Genomic DNA, 10,000 nt, shown 5'->3' on the forward strand with positions numbered 1-10,000 from the left:
AATGTAAATAGAGAAGAGAGCAGCATTTTAGATCTTGTTGTAACACACAGTTATGCTTAGACGGCTTTATTTCATGCTGGATTTATTCTTTGCATCATCTTGACAAGGGCTGTTTTGTTACTGTTTATTACAGATACAGATTTAGTGAAAGGCCTTCCAACCATTCTCGAATTGACAGACGTCTGTATCGGAATAAAGGTTGTTCATGTTTATGATTCCTGTTGTTGGAAAAAATGTCCATCTGGGTTCAGTTCCAAGTGAGAAGAAAGACACTGGAAACATGGAGGCTGATTGGAAAGATGATTTAATGGTGGAAAGGACCACGTGGTTTGAAGTCCTGGGTAGCTGGGTAGCTTCACATGGAGTGGAGAATGAGATATATTTATACCCTCTCTTGGGCTTTGAAGTTGCTTCCTGTTCCTGTGAAATAAATATATCGTGATTGGTTGTCAGACCCCCCAAGGGCCCCTGCAGGGATAACTTTGTAGGTTGTCTTGAGTTCCAGGCTTGGTTGAATCTTACTGGATGATGTAATCTTCCCATGTGCCATGTGGTAAGATGGGTAGAAGGCTTATCCTATTATATCCTGAGGGTGAAGGTCTTTTGTGTTGCAGATAAGCTGGCCCAGTCTTTTGTCTTGTAGATAGGATAGTCCAGTCTTTCTGGGACTATTAAGAAAGGTGGGGACTGCTTTCCAAGAGCATGTACAGTGGAACCTCTGGTCACAACTGCAATCCATTCCAGGACTTAGGTCACAATACGATTTGGTCATGACCGGAAGCAAGATTGATTGCGCATACAAAAGAAATGGTGCAGAAGGGGAAACTGCCACAGCAGGGAAATTTCTGTGTTTGATTGCTGCTGTGTTTGATTGCCACCCGAGGATGTGTTCATGACCAGAGTGAAACATTTAGCAGATTTTTTTGCTCAGCGCTCAGCACATGGTCAGAAGTGTTTGTGACCCAAGATTCTGCCCTATCTCCTTTTCTCGTCCAGGGAGGTATAATATGCTGTTTTTTTAAATATTACCTAGAATATTTCATTTTTCTAGGGGAAGAGTGGGTGCTAATTTTCTACATTGTCTTTCTTCTGTTGCCTCAGTTCTGGGTTATTGCAGGTCATTTCAATTTTTCCAAAGTAATGGGTGACAAAGCCTTTGTACACTAAAAATAGGTATGGCCAACTTACAATTCTGTGCAAATTCATTTAGTACTGCCAATTATGAGAAATGTTGGGAATTGAGGTTTAGTAATATCCACCCCTATTTTAGAATCTCACGTCACCCTTGACTTACTTTTCTGAGCCATCTGTAAAATAACAATTCAGACTTTTGTAAAGAGTGATATATTCTCCCATAGCAACCTGTTGCCAACGAAATTAAAGAGAAGAAATAGGTGGAAGGAAAAGAGAAAGGATAGAGATAATCTTGTCTACAATTGTCTCATATCACACCTACAAATGGTTTCAGAAGTACTTATGACCAATGCAGTGGTGGATTCCTACCGGTTCACACTGGTTCAGTAGAACCGGTAGTGGAAATGGCAACTGGGTCGCCGAACTGGTAGGGACGGTATGCTCACCACACCTCTGAACCGGTTCCTCGGTCGCCCCAACATCTTTTTAAACATTTTTAATGTTCTGCGCATGCACAGACCTATTTATAGGCCCCTGCATATGCTCATGCACACCAAATCAGCAGTAATGGCAGCAGAAACCCACTCCTGGACCAATGTGTTGACTTCGATAACTCAACTTCTAAGTTGGTGGCCAGAATTGCATAAAGTGGGATACACTTTGTCCAAAGATTCAGAACCCTGGTTAAGTATAAAATTCAACAACTGGCTTTCAGTGAGCCATCTGTTGTCTAGTCACTGCCACACAAGTGACTGAAAAGATAAATAAAGCTTGACAAGGCATGTCAATGGATTGCAATGGAGCAGATTAGGGGACAGCTAGAAACAGTCTTAATGGTACAGGTAACCCCTGGGTTATGAGTGTTCCCTTAGAGAATGTTTGAAGTTAAGCAATAAGCGACCCCTAGTGTTTACGAACTAGTCCCAAAACTACAAATCTTGCAGCACCACAGTAGTTGTTTGCCCACACGGACAACCGCAGAACCTCTGCAACATTTGTCCTGCACATTGCTGGCCAAAATGACAGTTCAGAGAGGCTAATTTGCCCCTCCAATGCTCCTTTTGGGCCTCTGCAGGCTGGAGTGATGGAGGCTGGAACGCAGGCTGGAGTGTGCTGGAGCGATGCTTCAAAGGCTGGAGCGACGGCTGGACCAATGGAGGGGCGGATCCTCTGGAGGCCTCACCCAGCACGTTGTAAGCCAACATGGAGTGACAGAAGGGTGGATCCACCAAGATTAAGAAACACTGGTCTAGATTCTCTATTTGGACAAGTCATCGGACCAAGCACTGGCTATTTGAAGGGACTTTCTGATTTGCTCATTAGCAGAGACTTCTAAAAACTGAAGTCTTATTTCTTTTCTTTAAAAAAAAAACACTTTCTTGCATACTGGCACCAAATGTTCACAACCTCCCCTTGTGCAATTTCAAATCCGTGTTGCCCAGCATGTGCTTATTATGATGAACAATTGGCTTAACTGGCCATTCTGCTTCCCCAATTCAAAAACCCACGTATTTTGCTGTACAGCAGTTGTATCACTGCTGTGAATAATTGCAAAGCTTCACCATACATACAATGGGCTTTATTTTAACATCAGCTGGTGTATCATGCCACTACTTTTTCACTCTTCTCTCTCTCTCTTATGGGATTGAAGAACTTACTCTGAAAGTGTTCCAAAGGTGCTTTTTTTTTCCCCAAGAGGCAACTGGACTTCTGGTTTTTCTTTGAATATGTTTCGCTTCTCATCCAAGAAGCTTCTTCAGCTCTGACTGGATGGTGGGGAATGGATACAACATCATCTATCTCCAATCTCCAACACAATCCTTTCAACAGTTCCAAGAAGGCGCCACACCAATTTACATGACTCAGGTGACCCTGATGATAAAGATAAACCTCCAGGTGATCTTAAGGACCCACTACAAGAATGCAAATGTCCAGCTGTCTACAAGGAGTATAAACCCTTCCATTCCCCACCATCCAGTCAGAGCTGAAGAAGCTTCTTGGATGAGAAGTGAAACGTCTTCAAAGAAAAACCAGAAAGTCCAGTTGCATCTTGGGGGGGGGGGGGTGTTGAAAGAAATGTCCTTCTGGGTTCTGCTCCAAGTGGGGGAAAAGACACTGGAGACATGGAGGCTGCTTGGAGAGATGGTTTATTGGTGGACAGGACCACATGGCTTGAGTCCTGAACAGAAAAGGTGATCACATGCTTCAATGTTGTTGGAGAAGAGAAGGGCCGACTGAGATGCTGAGTCCCTGGTTTTATGCCCTCTCTGGCCTTTGATCTTGAGCTTGTATTCTGATTGGTTGTCAGACTCCCATGGGGCCATGCAGGGGCAACTCTCTAGGCTGCGTTTTGAATCCAGGTTTGGTTGAGTTCTCAGATGCCATGTGGCGAGTTGGGTAAAGGGGCAATATTATCATGCCTTAATTCCATCCCCCTGGAGCTGAAGGGGAGAACTCTTTATTATGTAAAGTGGACTAGCTTGGCCTTCTTAATGGCCCATTGACAAAGTGGGGATAGGCAGAAAGCTACAGGGAGCTATTCTGTCTTTTAAAACATGTTTCTTCCTTTTCACATCCAGAGAAATATTCTGCCTTTTCAATATTTCCTAGGATATTTCATTTTTTGGGGAGAGGGCTGGGTGATAACGTCCTACAGGGGAAAAAGCACTTTTGGGAGAACCATGGCCTGGATGACTGAGAATCTCCATAGACATTTACTCTGAAAATGGCAGTCTTTTTTAGGGCACCGATGATCTGAAACAGTGAACATACAGTTTAGGAAGACAGGTGCTTGTCACATTTCTAGTCCTTTGGCTGAGGCCAGGCAGGACAATATACATTAAAATACTACTTTGTCAAGTTGATGTAAAGGTGACAGCTGCCTGTCAAGTATGGATAAGTTTAGAGGAAGCGTCACAGATTGTCTCCCTGCTTCAGGAAGTGGGAATGGCAGTTTTATTTTGGAGTGAGTTGCTACCTGCAATGAAATGGCACTTTCCCTATTATCATTTAGCATACCATTACAAAATGTTCTTTTTCACTTGGCTTTTGGAAGAGATAACTTCACACATGACTGGCAGCAATACAAAAGATCCCTTGATTATTTACCAGCATTATGTTGGTTATGTTTTAATGTTGATTTAGATATTCAAATATAGCTACCAGAATTATAGTAAACCAACTTCTGTCCACTTAGGAATTCACTGAAACACACAATTTGATTAAGAGTACCTGAAATTTTACCTCAGCTTAAAACTGATCGCCTAGTGACTGAAATTATGAAAGCCACCCCCTCCTTTATGGTCACATGACTGCAATTTGAACAATTGCCCCACATTGATAGTCATTTGCAATGTCTTGTGGTTATGTGACCATGATTTATGATTTTTTTTTTGCCAGAAACTGGTGTTTAAAACCCAGTCCATAGCAATCAAAGGTTTCACTTTACAACCAGTGCATCAATTTAATGCCTCCGCAAAAAAAAAGGTAATAAAATCAGGTTGGTTACTTATGACCCACTTTATAATAATCACAGCTTCCATCTGTAATTTCCAGGCTAAGTTAGAGTCATAACTCAAGGACTACATGTATATGCATTTGCACTGTGAAGACAAATGTTAGCGGAAATACGCCGACAAGGTTTGTATATTTGTTTTAATGAAATATTGTTGAATAAGTTAGGACAACCTTGTTTATACATGGGTCCATATATCACATTAACCATAGTTTATGATATGTAAGGCAAATGGCCCGAGTTTATCCCATGCGCTAAATAAAGCACATGTTGTGATTTAGTGGTGTGATGATCCAGCAATATTAATTGCTATCAATGCTAATATTGATAGAGCAACATAGATAGACAGACAAATGAACAATCAGGTAAAATATTGGAAAATATGTTGACCTGACTTTATAAGCTTCTGTTTAGGGCAAACAATGTTACTCTAATGAGACAAATTGTCTCTATGTAGCAGCTTCATCTGACTTATATAAAAATAATTCCAGGTGTTATTGGTGAATCACTCTCTGCCTTTTTTTGTAAAATCATGACTCTGTTGAGATATGAACCTCTCTAATCCAACATAACAGGGGAAATGTTGTTTTCATGAGCTGAATCAGAAAAGCTATGCAGTTGGCAGAAAGATAATGACGGGGAACCTACTTGATTTCCAGTGATTTTTGACACACAGGCTGCCAGTTTAAGAATCTGACCTTTCCAGGCAAATTTTTATAGCCTCCAATACATATGCAAAAGGGGTGGGAGTGGGGATTCAAAAGCATCTGTTCAAACACCCATCTATTTCACGATACTGAAAATGGAACAGAAGCCTCCCATATAATCTACAGTTATCAGAAGAGCAGAGAATTCACTGAAAAATAAAATGATTCATTATCGAATGCATTATTGTGCAGATTTATGGGACTCCAGCAGCAGCATTACCATATGTGGGGTTGTAATTTTGGTGGATCCCAAAACATGGAAATAGGAAAAAGGACAGGAATTAAGCAGTGGCCTTATAAACAAAAGGTTTGTATTGCAATTTATAAATTCAAACCAGAAGGGCGTATGATACAGATTCAAAGCAGGCCAGCAGTTTTGGCTCTAGCACTGTAGGAAGTTAGCACCCAGCCCTCTCCTAGAAAAATGAAATATTTTAGGAAATATTAAAAGGACAGAATATTTCCATCAAAAGGGAGGCAGAAATTCAGCCCACACCATCCTCAATAGCTCACAACAGATGTCCCAGATACAGAGATAGCTATTCATAGGCAAATGCCCTCACCCAAGATACAACAAAGGTAGGATTAGCCTTCTACCCATATGGTGAGACAAGGTACCTGGGAAGATTACATCAGACAGCAAGGCTCAACCAAGCTTGGACCTCAGGACAGCCTACAGAGTTGCCCCTAAATGGACCCATGGGAGTCAGACAACCAATCAGAATCCAAGCTCAAATTCAAAAGCCCAGAGAGGGCATAAAACCAGAGCACTCTCAGCATCTCTTCCCTTTTCCCCCAGGACTCAAACCATCAATAAACCTTTCCAAGCAACTTCCATGAATCCAGTGTCTTTTTCCCCTCTTAGAATTGAATCCAGATGGACATTTCTTCCAACAGCACAAACACACATGTTATATATCCAAAGGCTACTCATGGGATAAATACCAGGGGCAGCCAACATTTTTTTTTAAAAAAAAGGCAGATAAGGTTCTCGGGTACGGACTCTGCTTGTATTAATCTCAAATAAATATATCAAAAATTGTCCTAAGCAGGGGTTCCTTACTTTGCGCCGTAGTGGTTACGGCAGAAGTTCCTGGCACGGAGGTGTGATTCAGCCTTCGGTCGGCCCCCCTTCCGTTCGCAGCAAAAAAAAAAGCTGCAAACTTCAAAGAAAAGCTCTTGCCAGCTGGATCTCTCTCTCATTCTTCTTTGCCTGAAGAATGAGTTTATCTACCAGGTATTTAGGCAGCTAACGCGGCCAGGAACCCGGGGGCAGCTCGTTAAGCTGCCGCCATCAGCAAGGTCCCGCCCCGGAAGCCGGGCAGCCAACATTTTTATTGCTTGGGGCAACAATAAACAATAAAGAAATATCCCTTTCTATTTTGTCTTCTTTTTCTCCATCAGTTTGAAAAGAAAGGTAGTCTAAACTTCAGTAGCACGATCCTACTCTGCATCTCTATCTCACAAGTTTTGTTGCTGGCAGGGGTATGCATTTCTTACTCTAATATAATACAGTGTTGGAAGAAATCTCCTTCTGGGTTCAACTCCAAGTGGGGAAAAAGACACTGGAGACATGGAGGCTGCCTGGAAAGATGGTTTAATGGTGGACAGGACCACGTAGCTTGAGTCCTGAACAGAAAAGGTGATCACATGCTTCAATGTTGGGTGAAGAAGAAGAGAAGGAAGAAGGGGATTGCTGGGTTTTTTATACTCTGGCCCCACCTCTCTGTTTCCTGTTCCTGTGTAAGAAATGTATTCTGATTGGTTATCAGACTCACATTGGGCCATGCAGGAGCAACTCTGTAGGCTGTCTTGAGTCCAAGTTTGGTTGAGCATTGCTTTTTCCCAGGTGCTCTGTGGTGAGATGGGTAAAGAGCTAATACTATCATGCCTTAATCCCATCATCTTGGATCTGAAGGGAGGAAACTCTTTGTTATGTAGAATATACTGGCATTTTAATGCCCATTAAGGAAAGTGGGGGCTATTAAGAATGAGTCTGTTTCCTACCTAAAAACATGTTTCTACATTTCTGATCCAGGGAAATATGTTTTGCCTTTTCAATATTTCCCAGGATATTTCATTTTTCTAGGAGAGGGCTAGTGCTAACGTCCTACAATAGCATTATTAATTATATGGGCACTGTTTTATCATAGTTTATTTATTATAACATGTCAAATTTCCCATGTTAGGTATAACATTCTACAAGTATTTAATAATGATAAATTTAATGTCTGTATGTATTTCTAGATAATATATGCTATTAATAATAATATCTAATCAGACATTGGGTGTATAACATAACAAGAGAAAGTTTACAAAATTCTGAATTATTGTAAATAAATGTACAAGAGGGTTTCTTATATATAGTGAATATGTGACCCTTCTTTGATCCCTAAAAGAAGTTGTTTAATTTGGAAAGTTGTGTAAAGAGAAATTACTATACTAAAAAAAATGAAACAGAAAAGGGTGTTTTTTGGATTTATGACAACAAATTGTGAGAATAGTGCAAATTATTACTAGCCTGCAAAAAAATAATTCAAGGTCTTTTCTTCAACCAGAACACCAGAAAGAATTCTACGGCCCTTCTTTAATAATCAATAGCCAAAAGGATTATATGTCTATATGCACATTCAATGTGGCTTTGCAGTGGTCTTGCCAACCGACCAGAAGGAAATGGACTTGTTCTGCTGTGCCTGTGCCTTTACAAGAAGCTTGGTGCTCTGGAATGGGATGGAAGAGAGTTTTCCATCTTGGAAGTAAGCATAATGCTTGACATTAGTTGCAAGAGGAACTGAATGAGTGCATAGGTTTGTAGGTATATGTATTAATCTATCCCCAAACCTGGAGGATTCTGGATGAATTGTAGAGTCCTGTCAAAAATTATTAGAGATTAGAGCTTTGCAGTGCTTTAGATTCAATATCCAAAGTTATTTTAAAGAAAACAGAAGCATAAACCTAACTGCTGGCCTGCAATAATTTGAAACAGTTAAACCGTTTTTTGGAGACTATAGTTTAGCAGTTCAAAAGTCAGTCAGGTATTCATGAGAAGAAAGGCACCTGCTTTGTGGTGATGCCAATTGTGTAGCCCTATTAAATACATGGGAAATAATATTAACACTGCTTTGTTTTAATTTCATTTACATTTTCCCTTAACCTCAGTTAGTGTCAGGTTTCTCTCAACACCAGAAACCTTATGGACAGTATTTGAAGGCTGCACTTCTCTGATAAGTGGGCTTATTGAAAGAACCAAGGAAACTGACAAAAAAAGGCCAGCAGCTGACAAATGTGAAATGCAAGCCCTATTTATAATAGAAGAAGGATTCTATTCTTTTGATCCTTTCTTGTATAGTATAGTGGACTGGAGGATTCATGTTTTTGGGTGCGAATCGTGATAATCATCACTGCCTTGTTATTGTAACAGGTTAGCAACATATGGTTTGATTTTGACCTTGTCAGAACTACTCTATATATTTAGGATTGAATGTAGGTCCACTCCTTATTTTGTCTTGACCCAACCTACCTTTTGGACCACTAAAGTTTTTGTGTTGGTGGTGGGGTTGTTCCTTGTCTCATCCTCTAGTTGCTACCAAGGTCCAGGGCAAGTTCTAAGTCAAAATCCAGGCAGGAAATATATCACAATGAGCTGCTTGCCTTAACTTATGGTCCTAGCAATTGAGTGATGGCTCTGTTGTTTGCCTGCTAGTCATACATTCACTACTACTACTACTACTACTACTACTACTACTACTACTACTACTACTACCACCACCTCCTCCTTCTCCCTTCTCCCTTCTCCCTTCTCCCTTCTCCCTTCTCCCTTCTCCCTTCTCCCTTCTCCCTTCTCCCTTCTCCCTTCTCCCTTCTCCCTTCTCCCTTCTCCCTTCTCCCTTCTCCCTTCTCCCTTCTCCCTTCTCCCTTCTCCCTTCTCCTCCAACAGCAGTCGGGAAATTTGGCTCTTTTATACTGAGAATGGCTAGCTCAGGAATTCTGGAAGTTAAAGTCCACAAGTCATAAAAGGGCCAAGTCCCCCCCCCCACTGTTCTACACAGAGATACTTTTGTGGGCTAAAAGGCCTGGATGGGTGGGTGAAGCTGCCTATGGAATTGGCATCATCCTAAAGAAGTGTGGCTCAATTATCAAGATGCTTGGAACTTGCCAGGATAGTCACTTTGAGTAAAGTGGGGAGGGGGGGGAGTGAATAATTGAATGAATGAGCTCATTCATTCCCTCCCCCTTCAGAGTTTACTCTCTCAGGTTTCTTCTCTCCCGTTTTTGTGACTGTAAACCTTTATGGCCCTTGGAGAGAAAGCCTGAGCTGAGCTAGCTTTGGGAATGGAAATCCCTTCTGCCTGGCTGCAGCTGCTTTCCCCAACTGCAGACAGCAGGTTCCAGCTTCCTTCCCTCACATGGTGAAAGCAATTTGCTTGCAGTGAAGTGACCAGGGAGATTGACTGGCAAAGACACAGAACAGTAGCTGTAAGAAAAGAATGTCCTGTATAACTAATTTCACCCTAATTGCTATTGATTCCTTTGTTTACAGCATCTACGTGACCTATTAATTGTGGATGCTAGTAAGAACTATGCTTTATACTACGGCTTGGCCTCTGGGAAGCATTCAGTTGATTCCGTTCAGGGTCACTTAAAG

Source organism: Thamnophis elegans, chromosome 3 (genome assembly GCF_009769535.1).
Source record: "Thamnophis elegans isolate rThaEle1 chromosome 3, rThaEle1.pri, whole genome shotgun sequence".
Lineage (NCBI taxonomy): Eukaryota > Metazoa > Chordata > Lepidosauria > Squamata > Colubridae > Thamnophis > Thamnophis elegans.